We start from the raw sequence: 19,496 nt of genomic DNA, 5'->3' as shown, positions 1-19,496 counted from the left end.
AGTTTCTTAAATCAGGAGTAACTCTAACCAGAGCCCTGCTGTAGCTATACAACTCCTTTAATTTCATACAAAAGCAATGGTGACTCCTTTATTTTATGCATTGGGATGAAATTTAGCAGTACATAAAAAGACCCTTCAAAGACTTGTACTGTATTCTCCTATTTTTAAACACAGCTTAATACTTCCCAAATTAAAGTCTCTTTTAATGATCCAATGTTGCTTTTCCCAACTGGGGATTTGGTACTTATCTTTGAAAATGTATTTGGTTTAACATCTGCAGCATTCTATGTACAATGCACACTATCCGCTTATCCTATTCAACATCAAATGCTCTTGCATTCATAACTTTCTTTCTTCACTCTCACAATTATTCATTTTGTATGTCATTTGCACTCGTCATACGTTTTACAAATGCACGGAAGCCCATTTTCACATATTCACCTCTCATCTTTACAATATAGACAGCACATATGCATGAGACTGTCTCCCTAGGTCTGTATGAACAACAAAAGACACAAACAGTACTGTGATGCTTCAGAGCTACATTAACAAGCATGAGTCACACTAACTACTAATAACGTTAGGTAGTAAAACTATACACATTCATATCCATAGGCACAAGTTACCATGCCCATTCATCCCTCACACCTCTCACACAATACACATAAAAAAAATCTGGTGATAAATTTGGTGTTCTCTGAATGCTACCTGATTGATGCCCATATATTAAGATGGAGCACAAGAAGGTGTGGGAGTGAGTGGACTTATGGAAGTGAATTTTGAAACCGATATTGTGGCCTATACAATAAAGTTTAACATGTATATTAAGAGCCTTTTTCATAATCACATTAAAGTGCATCTCTGCCCTCCTCCATATAGGTACCCTCCAGCCCATCAATAATACCTTTACACCTCCTGAAAGGCATTCTCCACTTGGCACATCAGGAACACCTACAGGGATCCCCCAATTTATTAGCAACATTGCTACCTCAATGCATCCTGCCCTTTGGTGCATAAGGAACCTCCCTTGAGGTCCCCCCCTGCCTAGCAGGCCCTCACCCCTCCCGTCCCAGTTTTTACTGGTCCAAATATTGTGAAGCACCTCCTAGTGGCAAAATTTGAAAGTGGCTACAGTGCAGGAAAGAACTATGAAGTCCCTTCTGCCCAAAAAAGATCCTGTCCCTCTGGACTAGTGAAACCTGGGTCCGGAGGGGTGGGGGCCTATTAGGCAGGGAGGGGTGTTCCTATGACATGGGGGGGGGGGAGAATGCCTCAAGGGAATTGTGCCTGATGCACGAGAGAGATTTCTGGGGCTGTTCCTGCTGCTGCTAAGAGAGGAATGCTGATCTGGAAGGGTGAGGGTGTTCATGATATGCCATAAGGAGACATTTATTTCGAAGGGTAGGTGATAGTGTACAGGAATCACCTACTGAGAGATGAAGGTAAGGCTGTACTGGTGGGGGAGGTGATCAGGGTTCTGGTGAACATGCCAAAAGTGAAAATATCAGCATGGGGGGCTGCTACATGGAGCTGGTGTGCACTACATATATAGTTTTGTTCCTGTGCATGGTACTATCATGGCCAAAATCTAAAGAGGAAATGGTAAAACATTTTGCCTTCCATGTTCCGTGGTGCTTTACTGTACAGGTTAAAGTTTTATTGACTCACATGGTATTTTTTTTCTTACTACAAGTTTTATTGCATAAGCCACTAACTGTCCTTCTTGCTCTCTTCTTACACATAGGTTTTCAAGATTTTTGGTTTTGACCAAAATATTAAAAGTGTCAGTTGTCATGCTGATCATTTCACAACATGCCCCTTTGTGACAGAAAGTCTGTAAAGCTTGTGGTGTGGGGTCCAGAAGAAGCAGAGAAGGCAACTGAATGAGGTGCACCTTAGAAAGATTAGATCTTTCAGCTGAGTCCTTGAAGATGGGTGTAAAGTTAAGTAGAATAAACGTGCTGTCCCTTAACATCTGGTTTGAGTGTATGACACAATCTATATGTGAGTTTTATATTTGCACATTTGGTGATGCGCTCCTTTTCTGCTGTTGAAGGCTGCAGATGGCCCTATAGTGTGAGAACATTGTTATTATTATTTTTAATCATTAGTATAGCACATTATAGCAGATGTATGCAGTGCTGTTCAAAGACACCCAGAGGGTGATTGTCACAGGGACATCTGCAGGTAAAACAGTGTTTTTTATTCACAAACATAACCTTTTTACAAAGTTACCCATCCAATAAGCGAGTAAACTTATGTGCATCGGTCATGCTCATGCATAACTTTACTGGACTGTGATGAGGCATTCCTGGGGGTGCAGAAAGGGAAAGATTTGGATTTACACATATCCTTCTGGATTTTAAAAAATATGCACAGGAATTTTCAGAGAAAATGTGCACAGACAGTTTAGCTAGTGTAACTTTTCTGCATAAATTTGATGGGATAATTTTCAAAGTAGACATGCACATACAGTAAGTCCATTTTGAAGATTGGTATAAATTATACATTCCAACTTCCTTATGTAGACTGCTTGAAAAATGCCCCCACAATGGACAATCCCTATGCCCTGGAGTGTATAATCTATTCAAGACAGGCTGACACAAAAAAAAAAAAAAAAGCAGAGGCTTTCAGATAAAAGCAGTGAAACAACGATTGGACAGAGCTATACCAGCTGGATTACAGGTGATATTAATTGAGAAAAGGTCAATGTTACTTGAGTTCTCATAGGAGTCTATATAAGAAAACAGCTAGTGAGATAGATGGGACTCTAGAAAGAGAATGAGATTAAGTGGGGTTCACTTGGGGACAAGGAGTACTTGAACTAATTGGCTAAAAACTGTAAAAAAAAATCTGGATTCTGCCTCAGAAACATTCTATTAAAGAAAAGCCTATGAGGGAATCATTGGGCTGCTAGGTGATGGAAGGGCAAAAGGAGTGATCAAGGAAGACAAGGTGCTAGCAGAAAAACTGCATTAATTAATTGCTTTTGTCTTAACCCAGGAGGATGACGGGGAAGATTCCCACATTTGAAATATGATTTAAGGCTGAAGATTCTGAGAATTAAAAAAAATATCTATGAAAATGGAAAATTTAATAGATCACACTGACAAGCTAAAAAGTAATAGATCACCAAGACTGGATGGCATCCACCCCAGAGTTCAAAAAAGAACTAAAATATAAAAATGCAAACCTGTTAATAGTAATATGTAACCTAATATTTAAAAGAAACATGATAGTTGAAGACTGGAAGACAGCTAATTTGATGTCAATTTTTTTTAAAGGGCTCCAGGAGGAATCTGGAAAACAATAGACCAGTGAGCCTGATGTTGGTGCTGAGCAAAATGGTAGAAAACCATTCTTAAAAACAAAATCACTAGCCATATAGATATGGCTTAATGGGGAAGTGTCCACATGGTTTAGCAAAGGGAAGTCTTGCCTTACCAATCTTTAAAAGTTTTTTGAAGGTATAAATAAACATTAGCGAAAGGTGATCCAATTGATATAGTATATTTGGATTTTCAGAAGGCATTTGACAAAGTCCACCATGAGAAACTTCTCAGGAAATTTAAAAAATAATGGGATAGGGGTCAGTCCTATTGTAGATTGGTAACCAGTTAGAAGGAAACAAAGGGTAGGAGTTGATGACCATTTCTTCAAACAGAGAAAGGTCATTAGTGGAGAACCACTGGCATTGGTACAAGGGCATGTTGTTGCAGTCGCGACCTACAGGTCCTGATGTGGGCGCGGCCGCTAGCTCATGGGAGAGCGTGACCCCCTGGACCACAGCACGACTCAGAGAGGAGCCCCGAGCCACACCGTGGGAGGGGAGCACATGCAAGCATGGCGGAGCAGGAACAAAGCAGGACTAGAACTAAAGCAAGGAACTCAAAACATTCACCAAGCAGGATCAGCCCTCCGCTGGACCTACACACACCAAGGAGACCCAGCAACGCAATGCTTGTCTCAGGAGTAGCCCTCCAGCCAGTCGAAAACACTTTCGGACCCGCCACTTGGGAACAACGAGTGCGTGAGGCCAGACGGAGGTGGAGGGCAGGAACAAGATGAAGACTTGGAACTTGGAAGGACTCAGATGAGGATTCAGGTTACTCAGAAGACTCGGACAAGGATTCAGGTTACTCATAAGATCTCAGGCAAGGTTTTAGGACTCAGGTGAAAGTACTGGGTGAGAACTGCATTGCAGCATGCCCTACACAGCCGCCCATGGCTGGTCGTGGAGCACGAAGCAGACTCCAGGCAAAGTAGTGGAACTTCAGACTGGAACATGTCAAAGATTCAGTAGAAGCCTGCACTGGGGCGCGCCCTATACAGCTGCCTGTGGCTGGTCGCGGACCACGCTGGAGTGGAGCAAGTTCTGGCAGAGTCTTGGGCATGGACGGAAGCAGGCAAGGAACTCTGAAGACCGGGACAGGATTCAAGACTCAGGATTCAAGACTCAGAACTTGGAACATTAAAAACAAGGGTCTTCCGGCAACGAAGGAGTTCCGATGAAGGACAAGACCAGGAACATCAGGACAGGGTGACCAGGAACACAGAACAAAATAATCTAGACAAGTGAAGACCACGGAGGACCTGGACCAGCACAGAAGAACATGAATAACCATGAAGCCTGATCCGAAGGCCCTGAAGAACTAGAAGTGAGCCCTTTTATAGGGCTGAAGCAGGAAGTTCAGCTGAAGAAGACTTCCGGTGTGGCCGCAGGCTTTTCCCGCCACTGGCCCTTTAGATACCTAGAAGAGGTGCACGCCAGTGCCTAGAGGAGGGTCCAGGGAGGAAGCAGGACCATGGACAGCGGCAACCTCCAGGCTGCGAAGAACAAGCAGGCGTCGGTGGCAGCCTCCAGGCCGCAAGATAACGTTGCAGCGGCTTCCCTTTGCCGCTCAGGGAGAAGCAGCCAGGCGGCGTTCCACCGCAAAGATGGAAGAAGTAACGGCGGAACCACATTGCACAGATGAAAACGTCCTGGGGAGGCTCTAGGATACGAAGATACAGACCAGCGGCAGCGGCTCCACGCCGCAAAGAAGCAGCAACTCAACAGTGGCACCAAGGCTGCAAAAACTATGCCAGCGGCATTGGGCAGGATAACAGCGCTAGCGGCCAGGCAGCGGGGAGCAGCCTAGTGGTAAGTGAGGACCTGCTCATGGGATGGGCTCCGTGAGCAGGAACGTAACAGCACCCCTCCTCAAAGCTCCCCCTTCAGCCTCTTCTCAATGGCTGAAGGCGAGAAGGCATAGCTTCTATACCAGCTGGGGAACTTGGGGGACCCAACACAAGATGTTCAAGGCTTGGAAGGAGCTGAAGTGATGAAGTGAAGCAACTTACTGAAGACAACGTAGACACACGATGAAACTCAAAAAGACATGACCCAGGTTGAATTGGAGGCCCGGAAGTGGAAATAGCATCTTAAGCAATGGTCCAGTTCAGGTTATTGTGAAATCAAGACGTAAGTGAGGAACACCTCCACATTGAGAGCAATAGCCAGATAGTAGATTCACTTCACTGTTGGAAATTTTGGATGCAAGATGGTGTATCAGGAGAATGCAAGCTTACAGATATCACTTGTTAGATGAACATTGGTACGAGGAATGTCAGGTGGAGCTAGACTGTCCAACAAACAATGTTCAAAAAATGGAAAGCTGGTCTTGGTACAATTTTATACTCCTTGAAGACAGATGGCACATGGAGTTGCGGTATACAAGTGGAGAGATGAATTGTTTCATAAGGAGCTAGAAGGTCAACAGCTTTATACAAGGGACAATTTCTAGAAGAGGATCTTCAGAATGGCTTGATAGGTGTAAACAGTTTAAAGGCTGGCAAAATTTGTTCATCCTTGAAGAGCCATCCTTAGATGGAGCAAGGGGTCCTTCCTGATGGAATCTGAGCTGAAGGACAATGCAGGCTTTCCAGACAAGCCTGAAGGTGGCAATCACGGACCTTGTCTGGCAGCGGAGACAGCATCAGATGGATGGATGGAGAACAAGTTGGATTTCCCAATCCAGACGCTAGCCACTCAGAAGCTGTGCAAAGGATGCCAGAAGGATGAACGTTTACAAGCTGTGGATTCAAGACAACTTGCCATGATGAAATTAAGGTGAAGATACAAAATGACACCTCTGAAACTGGAGTGGAATTAGAAGCTGGGACTCCCACTTGTGCAGAGCAGAGTCAGGATTGAAGCTGTAATTAGTTCCATGATGGACACCAAGCTGAGTGAAGCATGGGCTGAATTGGAACTGATGGAACAAAGCCAGGCTAGGGTGCAGGTGCCTCCTGCTGGTCGATCAAACCCTAAGAACCTGGAATTTCTGTAATCTGATTCAAGTAGGCATATACTCCTTGAAGCTTGATGATGCTTAGTAAAGAAGTGAAACTTGGTAATGGTGATGTGGAAACCTGGGCTCAGGTACCTCCTGCAGGTCGTGTGGAACCCAGGATGAAACACCATATCTCTGTGGGATCGAACAGAGATGGTCTCTGAAACAAGTGCAAGCGCCTCCTGCTGGTCGAAGGGAGTTCCATGACTGGACTGGCTTAAAATAATCTGGATGCAGGTGCCTCCTGCGGGTCATGAAAAATATGGACATGCTCAGAAGGGAGACCAATAACAAAAAATTTTAACTAGGCAAAAGGGTCCAGGAACTAGGAGCAAAAAAAATTTTGTATGCAAGGAACAAGGTTCAAAAAATATCCAGGAACTTGAGCCCATCACAGGCACAGCTCACCGGGCTCATGGCCTTCGGATCCTGTTGTAGCCAAGACCTACAGGTCCTGATGTGGCGTGGCCGCTAGCTCATGGGAGAGCGTGAGCCCCTGAACCACGGCATGACTCAGAGAGGAGCCCCGAGCCACACCGTGGGAGGTGAGTGCATGCAAGCATGAGAGGAGCAGGAACAAAGCAGGACTGGAACTAAAGCAAGGAACTCGGAACAGGCACCAAGCAGGATCGGCCCTCTGCTGGAGCAGGCACCAAGCAGGATCAGCCCTCTGCTGGAGCAGGCAGCAAGCAGGATCAGCCCTCTGCTGGACCTACACGCACCAAGGAGACCCAGAAATGCAATGCTAGTCAGGAGTAGCCCTTCGGCCACTCAAAAGCCCTTTCGGACCCGCCACATGGGAATGACGAGTGCATGAGGCCAGACGGAGGCTGAGGGCAGGAACAAGATGAAGACTTGGAACTTGGAAGGAGTCAGACGAGGATTCAGATTAGAAGACTCGGACAAGGATTCAGGTTACTCAGAAGATTCGGACAAGGATTCAGGTTACTCAGAAGACTCAGATAAGGATTCAGGTTACTCAGAAGATCTCAGGCAAGGTTTCAGGACTCAGGCGAAAATACTGGGTGAGAACTGCATCACAGAATGCCCTACACAGCCGCCCATGGCTGGTCGTGGACCACGCTGAGCATGAAGCAGACTCCAGGCAAAGTAGTGGAACTTGAGACTGGAACATGTCGAAGATTCAGTAGAGGCCTGCACCGAGGTATGCCCTACACAGCAGCCTGTGGCTGGTCATGGATGATGCTGGAGCAGAGCAAGTTCTGGCAGAGTCTTGGGCATGGACAGAAGCAGGCAAAGAACTCCGAAGACTGGTACAGGATTCAAGACTCAGGATTCAAGACTCGGAACTTGGAACATTAAAAACAAGGGTCATCTGGAGACTTGTGCTGCAGATGAGAAGAAGGCCTTGTACCATGAAGCATCCTACACAGCCCCACATGGGCATGTTCACGGACCATGACGGTGGCATGCCAGGAAAGGTGGACGCAGGAAACTGGGAACTGGTTGCAGAGGTGAAGATGAAGGCATCAGGACCAAGACATCAGGAACATGGACCATCTGGAACATCAGGACTCAGGAACGGAACCAAGGGACATCAGGACATGGAACAGGTGAAGAAGGAGCTCCAACAAAGGATAAGACTAGGAACATCAGGACAAGGAGACCAGGAACACAGAACGAAGCCATCTAGACAAGTGAAGACCACGGAGGACCTGGACCAGCACAGAAGAACATGGACAACCATGCAGTCCGATCCAAAGGCCCTGAGGAACTAGAAGTGAGCCTTTTTATAGGGTTGAAGCAGGAAGTTGAGCTGAAGAGGACTTCCGGTGGGGCCGCAGACTTTTCCTGCCGCTGGCCCTTTAAATACCAAGAAGAGGCATGCACCGGCACCTAGAGGAGGGCCCAGGGAGGAAGCAGGACCATGGACAATGGCAGCCTCCAGGCTGTGAAGAACAAGCAGGCATTGGAGGTGGCCTCCAGGCCGCAAGATAATGTTGCAGGCGGCTTTCTTTTGCCACTCAGGGAGAAGCAGCCAGGCGGCCTCCCGCCACGAAGATGGAAGAAGCGGCAGCGGCATCACGCCACAGATGAAAGCATCCTGGGGGCAGCTCTAGGCCACAAAGATACACACCAGCAGCGGTGGCTCCATGTCGCAAAGAAGCAGCAACTTGATGGTGGCACCAAGGCCACAAAAACTACGTCAGCAGTGTCAGGCAGGATGACAGCACTGGCGGCTGGGCCGCGGGGAGCAACCTAGTGATAAATGAGGAAGCTGCTCGTGGGATGGGCTCCGCGAGCAGGATTGTAACACATGTGCTCATTAGCATATTCATAAATGATCTGCAGAAGAGAACAAGTGAAGTGATCAAATCTGCAGGTATCCCAAAAATATTGAAAGTTGTTAAAACAGCAGCAGACTGTGAGGAACTGCAGAGGTACCCTGTGAGACTGAGCAACTGAATGGCAGATGAAATTTAATGTGGAAAATTGTAAAGTGATGCACAGAGGGAAAAATAGTCCCAACCACAGATACACAATGCTGGGTTCTGTATTAATGATTACCAGCCAGGAAAAGGACCTTGGAGTCCTTGTGGGCAATACATTGCAATCCTCTGCTCAGTGTGTGGTGGTGATCAAAGAAGCAAGTAGAATATTAGGAATGAATGATACAAAAAGGAATATCGAACAAAACAGAAAATATCACAGTGCCTATGTATTGAGCCATGGTGTGATTTCTTTAAATAGAAAATTTCAATCCTGCTTAGAACACACTCCATGTAAGCTAAGCAATTTTGATCACTCCAGACATAGTAGGCCTAGAAAAGATGCAGAGGAGGGTGACAAAATGATAAAAGAATGGAAGTAACTCCCCCCTACCCATAATGAGAGGGTACACAGGTTAGGGGTCTCTTCAGCTTGGAAAAGAGACAGCTGACAGGGTACGTAATAGAGGTTTATGCAATCATGAGTGGGGGTGGAATGGATAAATAAAGGAAGGCCATTTACCCTTTCAAATATACTAAATCAAGGGCACACTCCATGAAAATAGCAACCATCAGTTTTTAAAACACATAATAGAAATTTTTATTTTTTTTTACTCAAGGCACAATCAAACCGCGGATTGAAATCTGGTGCTAGAACTGATGGCGAAGGCATCCAGAAAGTGGGGTTTGAAAAGGTTTGGATAAGTTCCTGGAAGAAAAGTCCATGAAAAATTATGAGCCAAGTCGACAAAAGAAAGCTATTGCTATCCCACAGAAGGAGTAACAGGAATAGATCTACTTCATGGCAGTACAGGTACTTGTGACCTGGGACAGCCACTGTCGGAGACAGGATGATGGGTTGGATGGACCTTAATCTGACCCAGCATGTTATTTCTTATGGGGTTTTTTTCTTCTAAAATAGAGCCTTGGGAGGGGTGAGTGGGGAGTGAGAGAGGGATATGAAGTAGACCATTCTGGGTTAGTCTCTTTATTAAACTGCTCATATTTAAAATTATCTTCCTGCTGTCATAAAGAAAGCAGCAAGATAAAAACATCTTCACCCCTAATTAGCTCTTCAAAAAGATTCCATTGATTATAATGAAAATCTCCTTTCTATTGTTCTACTCTTCCTTTGCAAGATTGTCCTGCATTGTACAGGTGAGGTTATCACTGTTAAGGCATCCTATCCTAGAAGTAGAGTGGAACTCAAAACTTCAGAAGTATAGAAATTTTCCATGAATTCATATTATTGGAAAAGATCTCCTTGATGTGCCGTGCTGTAGATGAGCTAGTAAGAAGAAGACAAAGGAATGTGAATGAGATACATCTTGGTGTCATCTTTCCTGTTACTGATTGCAACATACATAGAAATGCTCTTTAACTGTATGTTTCTTCTTTGTAACTTGAATAATAACACAAAGTGATTTACTTTCAGTAAAATGTATATACTTGTATTTAATTATCCTTTTCTTCCATTGATTATCATGGACCTGGCTGGTGTAAGTGCATTTGAAATTATGCAAATGAGACTATGTGGTGATTGGAATTTGGGGTTCTTGAGATTAGTTTGAGCTGATATGATCAGAATAAACCAGTTTCAATTGTTTTGATAAGATGGTTTGTCTGCATTAAGCTGTATAAGCTCCTGTAATCGATGTTTTAAAGTTTCATGTTGTGCTGTCTTTCATCCTTCCCGAACAGGCCTATGGCGAGACATGGAACCATGTGGGGGACACACAAGTCACAATATTGTTTAAATTTCATCACAGGAGCCTTCATCATAATAAAATTATATCTATTGGAATTTTGTGAATGGATTTGAATTACTGTGTGGACTAAAAGAGAAACACCATATTTCACTCAGAATATGCTCAGGACATTTTCTTCATTAAATTCCATATGTTGATGACATCACAAAAGAATAATGAGGGTCAAGATATTGCAATGAAGCTAATAATGTATGCTTTTCCTCACAGGTAAAGGTCTAATAGCCTGAATAGAGGAGGCAGTAACAGTTTTTTTTAAGGTGCATTGAATCTATGAGAGATCTTTCTGTCAGAGATCTGCATCATCCTGAATCTAAGAGTCAATCTTTCATAACACAATGAATATGCATGAGACTGATTTACATAGCCTAGGTCTCCAATGTATGCAAATTTACCTCATGCATATTCATTTTGGAGATCCTGAAAACCCGAATGGCTAGGTGCCTCCAGGAGATGGTTGGGAAACACTGATATGATTTGTCTCATGCCTTATATTTCTCAATACTCTATTAATCCTAATATTGACCCCTTAAATTGTTTTCTACCTCTGTTCCTCCTATGCACCCTAAGATGGTAGAGAGATTCCAGAATAAGCATAAGAAAAAAAAAACTTTTTAAAAATATTTTCTGAATCATTTCTTTTAAAAAGTAAAGAAGGAACACATGTAGTATTGAAAGTTTACACATCACATCTTTTTTTTTGTATGTTTGCTTCATACAACCCAAAAAGATGTATAAACAAGAATGACTAATAAGCCTGGGAAGGGGAGGGGGGGATGACTCATAAATCTAATTATTTTTTTAGCATTACACGGCAATAGACATGTTCTCATGTTCTGGAAGGTTTTCTGTATGACAAATATTTATATATATGCAGGTGTATAGCTAACTCCATAGGGGCATTTCACTGCTCTTCAGCACCAAAATCTGGACAGCGCCTGTGACTGAAGATATCCAGACGGAAAAACACATGCGTGAAAATTACTAGCACTTTTCAAATTTTTTAAATGTGCTAAAAAAAAAAAAAAAAAAGCCCTTTGTTAACTTTTGCTAAACTTTACTCTATGGTGCCAAATCCTTTGCACAAACAGTAACATGGCTGTCAAATTTTGTACAAATTTAAATTAAGAAAATGACCTAGTAATGAATGGTGTGTGTGTGTGTGTGTGTGTGTGTGTGTGTGTGTGTGTGTGAGTGAGAGAGAGAGAAAGAGAGAGAGAGAGAGAAAGAGCAGGATGCTGATGGGCCATTCGTAACACAAACATCTCTTTCGGTTTATGGTGAGAGATGAAGGGGAAAACTGTTACTTTTTTCTATATTCAACATCAACTATTAAAATTTCTGTGTATCTCTGTTCCAGAGGTGGTGACTATATATTTATTCAAATGTGACAACCACTATCCCTAGAAAGCTTGGGCAAGCATATCAAAAAACGTACAGTGCAACATTCAGTGCAGTAGAATAATATGTGCACCCTTTATTAGGTTTAATTGGCGGAGGGAAGAGCAAACTTCAGCATCAGTTCATTCATATATCATAGTATTGTGTTATGCTCCATATGCTCTCCTCTTCCTCTCCCTCCCTCCCTTGATCTCAGGTAATTTCTTGGTCAAACATTGATTTTTCAAGACATTATAATTTGCAACCGAGGGATTTCCTAATGAAATCATACCAGCCTTCTATCTAGCATGAGTCTTAAGTGTTTCCACCGGTAATATAATTTGCCATCGAGGCTCTTTTGTTATTAAGCGCTGTATAATTTAGTTAAACGCAGTTGTAATATTTGCAAACTGAACACTGGTTTAATGCAGGATGGTTCAGGTCTACTGCAAAATTGATTTTTTTTTTCTGGTGATAAATGATTAGCTGTGCATTCCCAAAGACAAATTTAGTGACTTCATGCTAAGGAAGTGATTTAACATTTTTGTGTTAGCATCTTGTGTATGTCTTTATCATTGTCTTCCCTGGAGCCTAGAATCTGGAAAACAACACAGACAGTTATGATTAGTCACTTAAGATTCATTTTCTAAAGACTTTGGTATCTTTTGCGCAGGTAAGCACAGAGCTAACCTGCACAAGTTAGCCATAGCAGTGCAAGCAGCTTTTCAGTCACCCATACTTTTGGCCACGTAGAGAGACTCTTCTATGTTCTGGGGGGAGGAAGGGAAGAGGATGCATTCTGGAGGCCTGTTGGGAAATCTCATTCAATTTCCATTAAAAAAGATAAACATGTTGTAGGCATGGTGCTAACATGGCTGCTAGCTTGCATCACTGTTTGGGAAAGCGATAAGAGTGCATGCAGAATTTTAGCCACATGGCAACCCGCTTTTCCAACCAAGACACTGAACGTGGGTAGCCTGCGCTTGAAAAGAGCCCTGTTGGAAAGGCCCCCTTTTTATTGACGAGCAGCGTATCACTCATGCTTAGTCCGACTGCCTTCCTTGGGAAGCCACTAGGGTTTAATAAGATATTGGGCAATAGTTTTTCCCTAGCCGAGGATATTGTGGGGTAAAAAAAAAAAAAAAAAGCGCCTGTCGGTCCCACTCACGCCTGTCTTTTCGAGCAGGCAGCCTAAGGGCTTTGCCCCGCGTCCTTCCCCTGCAGTCGGGCAGGCTCTATTGTTTAGCATTAGGAGGAGGCGGGCGGACAGCAGGCAGGGCTTTGTCAGTCTGTTCTCGGTGGCTCGGATCCCCATTCTGTTCAACTGAAGAAGGGGGGGTTGGATAAAAAAAAACAATGCTTCACAGCAGAGAGATTCTGCAGAAGAGAGACCCTGTCCTGGCCCTGACATCGCTGGATCTTTGCTATTCTGCCTTCCTCCCCTGTAAGGGGGAAAACATACTAATACCTACTTGGGGGCGGCAGTGGGATCCTGTGTGAAGATGCAGGACCGATTCTTTCTCTAAAAGCAAGATTGCCTTCCTTCCTAGTACTAGCCAGTACATGATGGGCAAGAGTTCCGTAGTTTTTTTTGCATCTCCGGCTTTTGCCTTTTCTTTTCCTATACCTTCACTGAGAAATAAGCTCGGGCCAGGGTCTATCTAGCACTGAGCAGTACATGACCAGGGCTGTGAGACTGTGCGTTTGCACATGACACATGACATGACAAATCCCTGTGTGTGTGGGGGGGTGTTTATCCCGCCCGCAGCCTGCAAAGGTCCGTGAACGTCGGGCGGGAGGAGAGCAGCCCTCATTGCAGGCACGTTTCCGTCCGATCTGCAAGCCGCCCCGGGCCGCGACGCGAGAGGCCTCCCCCCCCCCCCCCCTGCGCGCAGCTCCACCGGCAGCCCCATCATCAGACCTGGGAAGAAAAAAAATGCAACCCAGGGCCAGAGAATTAAAAATGACATTCCGGACCAGATTCCATCACCAACGTGACTTAAAAAATAATAATAAAGAAATAAAAATAGAAAACAAACAAAAAAAACCCCTGGGAGTTCAAGCCCCAGACAGCATAACATCCCTCGCCTGCTGGCTGGGTCTCCTGGGCTCCAAGCCACCGTACGAGCTGTGGATCTCGGGCCTCCCCCCCCCCCCTGCTGGGCTGTGGCAGCAGGAGGAGGAGGGGGGAGGAGGGAGAGTGAAGCCGGGAGAGGCTTGCAAATCTTTGCAGCGCCCTTCATCTAGGCACGGGTTCCCCTCCTCTCGGCTCGGTGACACGGCTGTCCCGGTGTTACCATGGTGAGCATTTCTAATCATCCCTGCCCACCGCCGGCTTTCTGTTTGTCTTGCACGCCCCCCCCCCCATCTCTAGGATCTAAAATAAAGAAATCAAAGCCCGCGCGAGCGGCTCATGCGCCATGCAGATGTTTTGCGGCTCCCCCAATGCCAGGCAGCTGCCTGTGCCACCGTCGCCGGCTAATTGGCGCCTGCATCGCAGGAACAGAGGCGTAATTATGGCACAAACACAGACCCTCTGGTGCATCGCTGTGTCTCTATTAACGGGAAATTTTAAACAGTGCTCAGAGTGTAATTAGTGCAGTTGATAAAGTTGTAAAACATGTAAATAAGGGAAGTAGCAGGTACGCGGCCAATCCTCTCCCCGGCACCAGGGGGATGCAGATTATTGCCTATTTAGAAATAATTAGCAGAGCTGCATTAGCAGAGCCGGTGTCCAACAGAAGCAAGGCAAACATTTACTCTGGTAACAGCTCTTTCTGTGCTAGCCATGAAAATCTGCTAATATTGGTAATTTAGCCCTCATTACCAGAGGATAAAGCATGAAAAGAGCTCAGACATGAAATATGACAAGTCATATTAATTTCTATTCCGCGGGAGAGGCGGCTTTCTGGGGCTGCATGCTGATTTCTCGGCAGCATGCGGGGAGGAGGCGACGGGCAGCCCAGTGCCGGCTGCAGATTCAGGAGCTGAAAAACAGGCTCCCTGCTGGCCGTGCACCCCGGGGTGGCGGTGACAGTGGCTGATGAGGCGTGCTGCCATAAATGCTCGGCTGAAGCACGGGTCAGAGCTTGGGGGCAGCATTCAGGCATTGCATTTTTTTTTTTTTTGTCCTGCTGGAGCTGGGTTTGCTTCCACGGTCCTTGTGTGTTGTTTTACGCTGGCTTTCTTTTCTTTCTAGCTGAGCTTTGAGGATTATGCGAGTCGAGGGCATTTTCAGGATGAGAGGAGCACCGAGCTGGAGAGAGTACTTATTTGTGGCCGCGTTACTGAGACCCGTTTGCCAGGCGGCAAGGGCTGCTATCCGATCCAGGTCAATCCTGACAGGCCGATCCGCTCCCAGGATTGCTTCATCGCATCCGTCGACTTGCAGTGCCTTTCCCCTCCCCCTCGCTAAAGAAAATTAGGAGAACAAGTCCCATAGATTCAATCGGCCAAAAACGAGAGATCTGGATCCGCTTGTCAGGGCTGACCTGGGGCACATGGCAACTCTAATGTGTTACTAGGGTTGCCAACTGGCTCCATTTTTTTTTCTTCAAGAAAAGCAGATCTAGTCCTTTTATCCCATTGCAGGGATGGGGGGTTTATAGTCCAAGGAGAATGACAAGTCGTGCATGTAGCAGGAAAAAAAACAGGAGCGGATCAGTTTGCTCCGAAAAACAGCCTGCCAGCAGGCCTTCAGGATAAAGTTATATTTTTAAAAGAGCTCCCAACCCGAGCTTCAAACACAGCATATCCACCTAGTTCTTGTTTGATTGTTGTGCAGACAAAGGCGTGCTCACGGTTGAAGTCATCTGAAATAAGGACATAAAATATCTGCACTGACTACAAGTGAATATTAATACCCCCACCCCCAAGTTAGAGATCATGCACATGCAAAGTGGGTGGTGGCCCAAGAATACGTCCTGGCCTATACTATAAATCTTTACAACATAAGTACATTTTAAAAGGTACACGCAAGCTAATAATGTAAGTGCATGTAAAATATCCCTATCATGCCTTGGAACCTTTATGCACATACTCCCAAGCTGACTGACTGAAGGGGGAAGAGAGAAAGAGAGACTTTTTTAAAGGGCCAATCTGGCATTCTATATATTCCCCACTGTAAAACTGGCATTTTCAACTCAAGGTGGGTTTTGGGGGGGAGGGGACAGCGTTACAAAGGTATACAGTCCCTCGCGTCCTACGTAGACCAGTGTAACACCGCCTCCTCTCCATGGTCCCATGCAACTCCAAAATAAAACCATGAGATTTATACGAGTCCAACCATCTCACTTATTGTACATGAATAACAAAGAAAGTGCAGGTTCCAGTTCAGAGGTAGTATATTCATTCAGTACAGTTCCAGATGTTAATACTGTCTGATGAAGTTTAATAGCACCACATAAGGCCCTGCTGTTCAATCCTGGGAATTCACATTTAGTAGAACTGGTGTAACCACCCTAGTACTCACTCACAGTTGTTCGACCCATGCTCTTCGGGGAGCTGGGTTCCACTAAGAGAGCATGCTAAAAGGAGCAGATGTTGCCTGATCAAGTGCCTCCATAAAGTGACATCAACTCATATATAGCAGAAAAAATATAAAAAATTCCATTTGTGGCTGCTAGAGTTCCATTTGTAGCTAGTAATTGTAGGTTATCTAGCCCCCCCTGAAATCTGATGTCCCAGACAGGTACACATACATGTAACAACAATTAGGGAAATTGATGACAAGCTTCTAAAACACGTAGCTGCAAACTCACTGAAGCAGAATCATATTATGTGGTCCAATCATTCATCAGCTGACGTTGTGACCCAGCCCTTACATCAAAATGGTGCTGTCCACTGGGGTGAATATGCCAGAGTTAATTAACTTTGACGCAACTCCAGTGAACAGGTCAGTTGAAGAAGAAAAGAAGAAAGAAGAGGACGTTGTCAGAACTGCTCCAAGGCCTGGGTTCTGGGCCTGGGCCCAGACCAGGCCCTGGCCTCAGACCTGGGTCCGGATAGAGGTCCCAGCATCGGGACTCAACCTCCAGGCTAGGCCGTGGTGTTGGGCCTGAGCCTGGGGCCTGGCCCAGGCATCAGGACCCAGACTCGGGCTTGGAGCCAGGTTGAGGCCCAAGCATCGGGACCGAACCTCCAGGATGAGCCACAGTGTTGGGCCTGCTCCTGGGTCCAGACTCGGGCCTAGGCCGAATCCCAGGCTTCTGGATCTGGCTTCTGGGTTGGTCCCCAGCATCAGGCCTGGGTCAGGGTCGAAGCCCTGGCATCAGGACCCATCCTCTGGACCAGTTTCCAGCATTGGCCTGGTAGCTTCCGTGGATACCCTAAATGGGCCTAGGCCAAAACCCTGGCATTGCACTCGGGCCTCGGTGGCAGCTTTTGCTTTGGGCCTCAGCCTATGACTTAGCGAGGCCCCAGCTTTGGGCCTAGGCCTAGGCCAAGGTGCTGACATTGCACTTGGGTGTAGACCTTGGCCCCTGCTTTGGGCCTCAGCCTATGCCCTAGGTGAGGCCTAGGTCTGATGCATTCATTTGAAACAAATGCAACAAATAAGGTTTGTTTCATTCAGGAGGGACTCTCAATTCATTTCAGGGTCCTCTGAATGAAACAAATTGCCATCATTCATCGCATGTTGCACATTCTTTTTACATGAATGCACATTCCTAATCAATATCCTGGACTTTAAAATTCAGGGCCCCAGTGTTGGTTGTCTTCTGAATCCAAAGCCCTTTTTTTTCCCCTCCCACTACTGAAGCAGAGAGTGATGCTGCATTTGCGTCAACATCATGTAAGCTAATTGGTTAAGGGTAGTAATCCCCATGTCTGTTGTTAGGGATAGTAGCTGCCACTCCATGCTGGTTACTATCCCCCTCTCCCCCCACCGCCATGCACCCTTTTCTTTTCCAACTCTAGTCGTCCCGGGACCTGCTGTGGGATCATGAAGGTGAGCAGGCCTGCGCGCGGGACGGCCTCGGGCGGGGCGTATAACACATATATAGCAGTAAAAGTACATAAACTCCACAAGGAGCTGCTAGAGCTCTATTTGCAGCTAGAAACCATGGGTAAGGGAAAGGGAGAAAATGGGATTTGCAAAAGAGAGGACCAGCAGAAGGCAGAAATGTTTGCAGATCACAGTTCCTTTTCTCCATTTGTTCAGAAGGAGAAGGTGACAGACCTTAGGCAGGAAACAGCATTAAGAAATATTAAATAATTACTTTGGGGGTGATTTTCAGCCTCTGGCTGGCTGACAAAGTTAGCTGGATACACTTATCTGGCTAACTTTTGTGGGATATTCAGTAGTACAGTCACACTACTGAATACACCCACCTGTCTTAAATTTAAGGTTATCCGGCTAACTTTAGGACTACTGTACATCATGACTAGATTTAGCCAGATATATTATCCGGCTAACTCTAAATATCAGAGTTAGCTGGACAATTTAACTCTGGCATGGAATGTGGCTAGGTAATCCAGCTAAATTGTAGCCAGATAATGAGCTATTCGGCTAAAGTTTACCCAGATGAATGGTGGAAATATTCAGAAGTCACAAGCTATCCAGGTAAATGTCGCTGAATATGAACCCCTAAATAATTTACAGAGGATTATTATTATTATTTATTTGTTGAAAGTATTTGGCACCTGCTTATATTTAAAAAAAAAAAAAGTCAGGACCGTCCTCCTTCTCACAGCTCGGTTCCACGTGTTCTTTCAGAAGGCAGAGGGTCTGAGTGACTGGAGGTGAGCAGCTGGAGTCCCACTATACCAAAGTGAGAAGCAGGAAGAGACAGGCAACCAGCAACCTGTTAGTCTAACTTCAATATTGGGCAAAACTGTGAGAATATTACTAAAGAAAAAAAAACAAACCTGTGCAGCTCTAAGCAAACATTGAATTTCCAAAACAGGGATAATAAGAGAGAAAATTAGAGATGGGGGGAATAAGAGATGGGGTGGAGGGTGTGTGTGTGTGAAAGGTTAAGGCCAAAGATGGAGAAGAGCGTGAATTGATAAGAAAATTCGATGGAGATGCGGGACAGGTGACAGAAGCGATGGTGACGGAGCTAGAGAAAGGGTATTTGGCGCCCCAGGCAAACCTTCAGCTATGCACTTCCCTCTCCTACTTAGCTATTGGTGGCAGCTGCAGCAGAGCGCCCCCTCCTAGCAGTGGCAGTGGCTCCCGCACAGGGCTCCCGTTTTTTGTTTTTTTTTAGCATTATTAGATCTGGCACAGTGCCCGTTTATGCTGTGCACTGCCACGATTTTGCCACCTCCCAAAATGTTGGCACCCTAGGCGGCCGCCTAATTTGCCTAATGGAAGCACCAGTGCTGGATGGTGATAGAAGAAAAACACAGAAAGAAGTAACATTGCAGAACAGGTGTCAGAGAGATGGAGAAGAGAGATAAAGGAAGAAGAAGAACTCAGAAGACCGCCAGGATGAAAGCAGAACGGAATGATGGGAAAAAAAGGGACACAACTAGAAAAAAAAAAGAATGGGAAAGGAGAAGAGAGAGAGCCTAGGAGGGGGAGAGAGTAAGGCATTGATGAGAGGGGAGAGGCCTGTGCT

The sequence above is a fragment of the Rhinatrema bivittatum genome, chromosome 3 (assembly GCF_901001135.1).
Source record: "Rhinatrema bivittatum chromosome 3, aRhiBiv1.1, whole genome shotgun sequence".
Lineage (NCBI taxonomy): Eukaryota > Metazoa > Chordata > Amphibia > Gymnophiona > Rhinatrematidae > Rhinatrema > Rhinatrema bivittatum.
The sequence above is the reverse complement of the archived record's forward strand: the minus strand, read 5'-3'. Positions refer to the sequence as shown.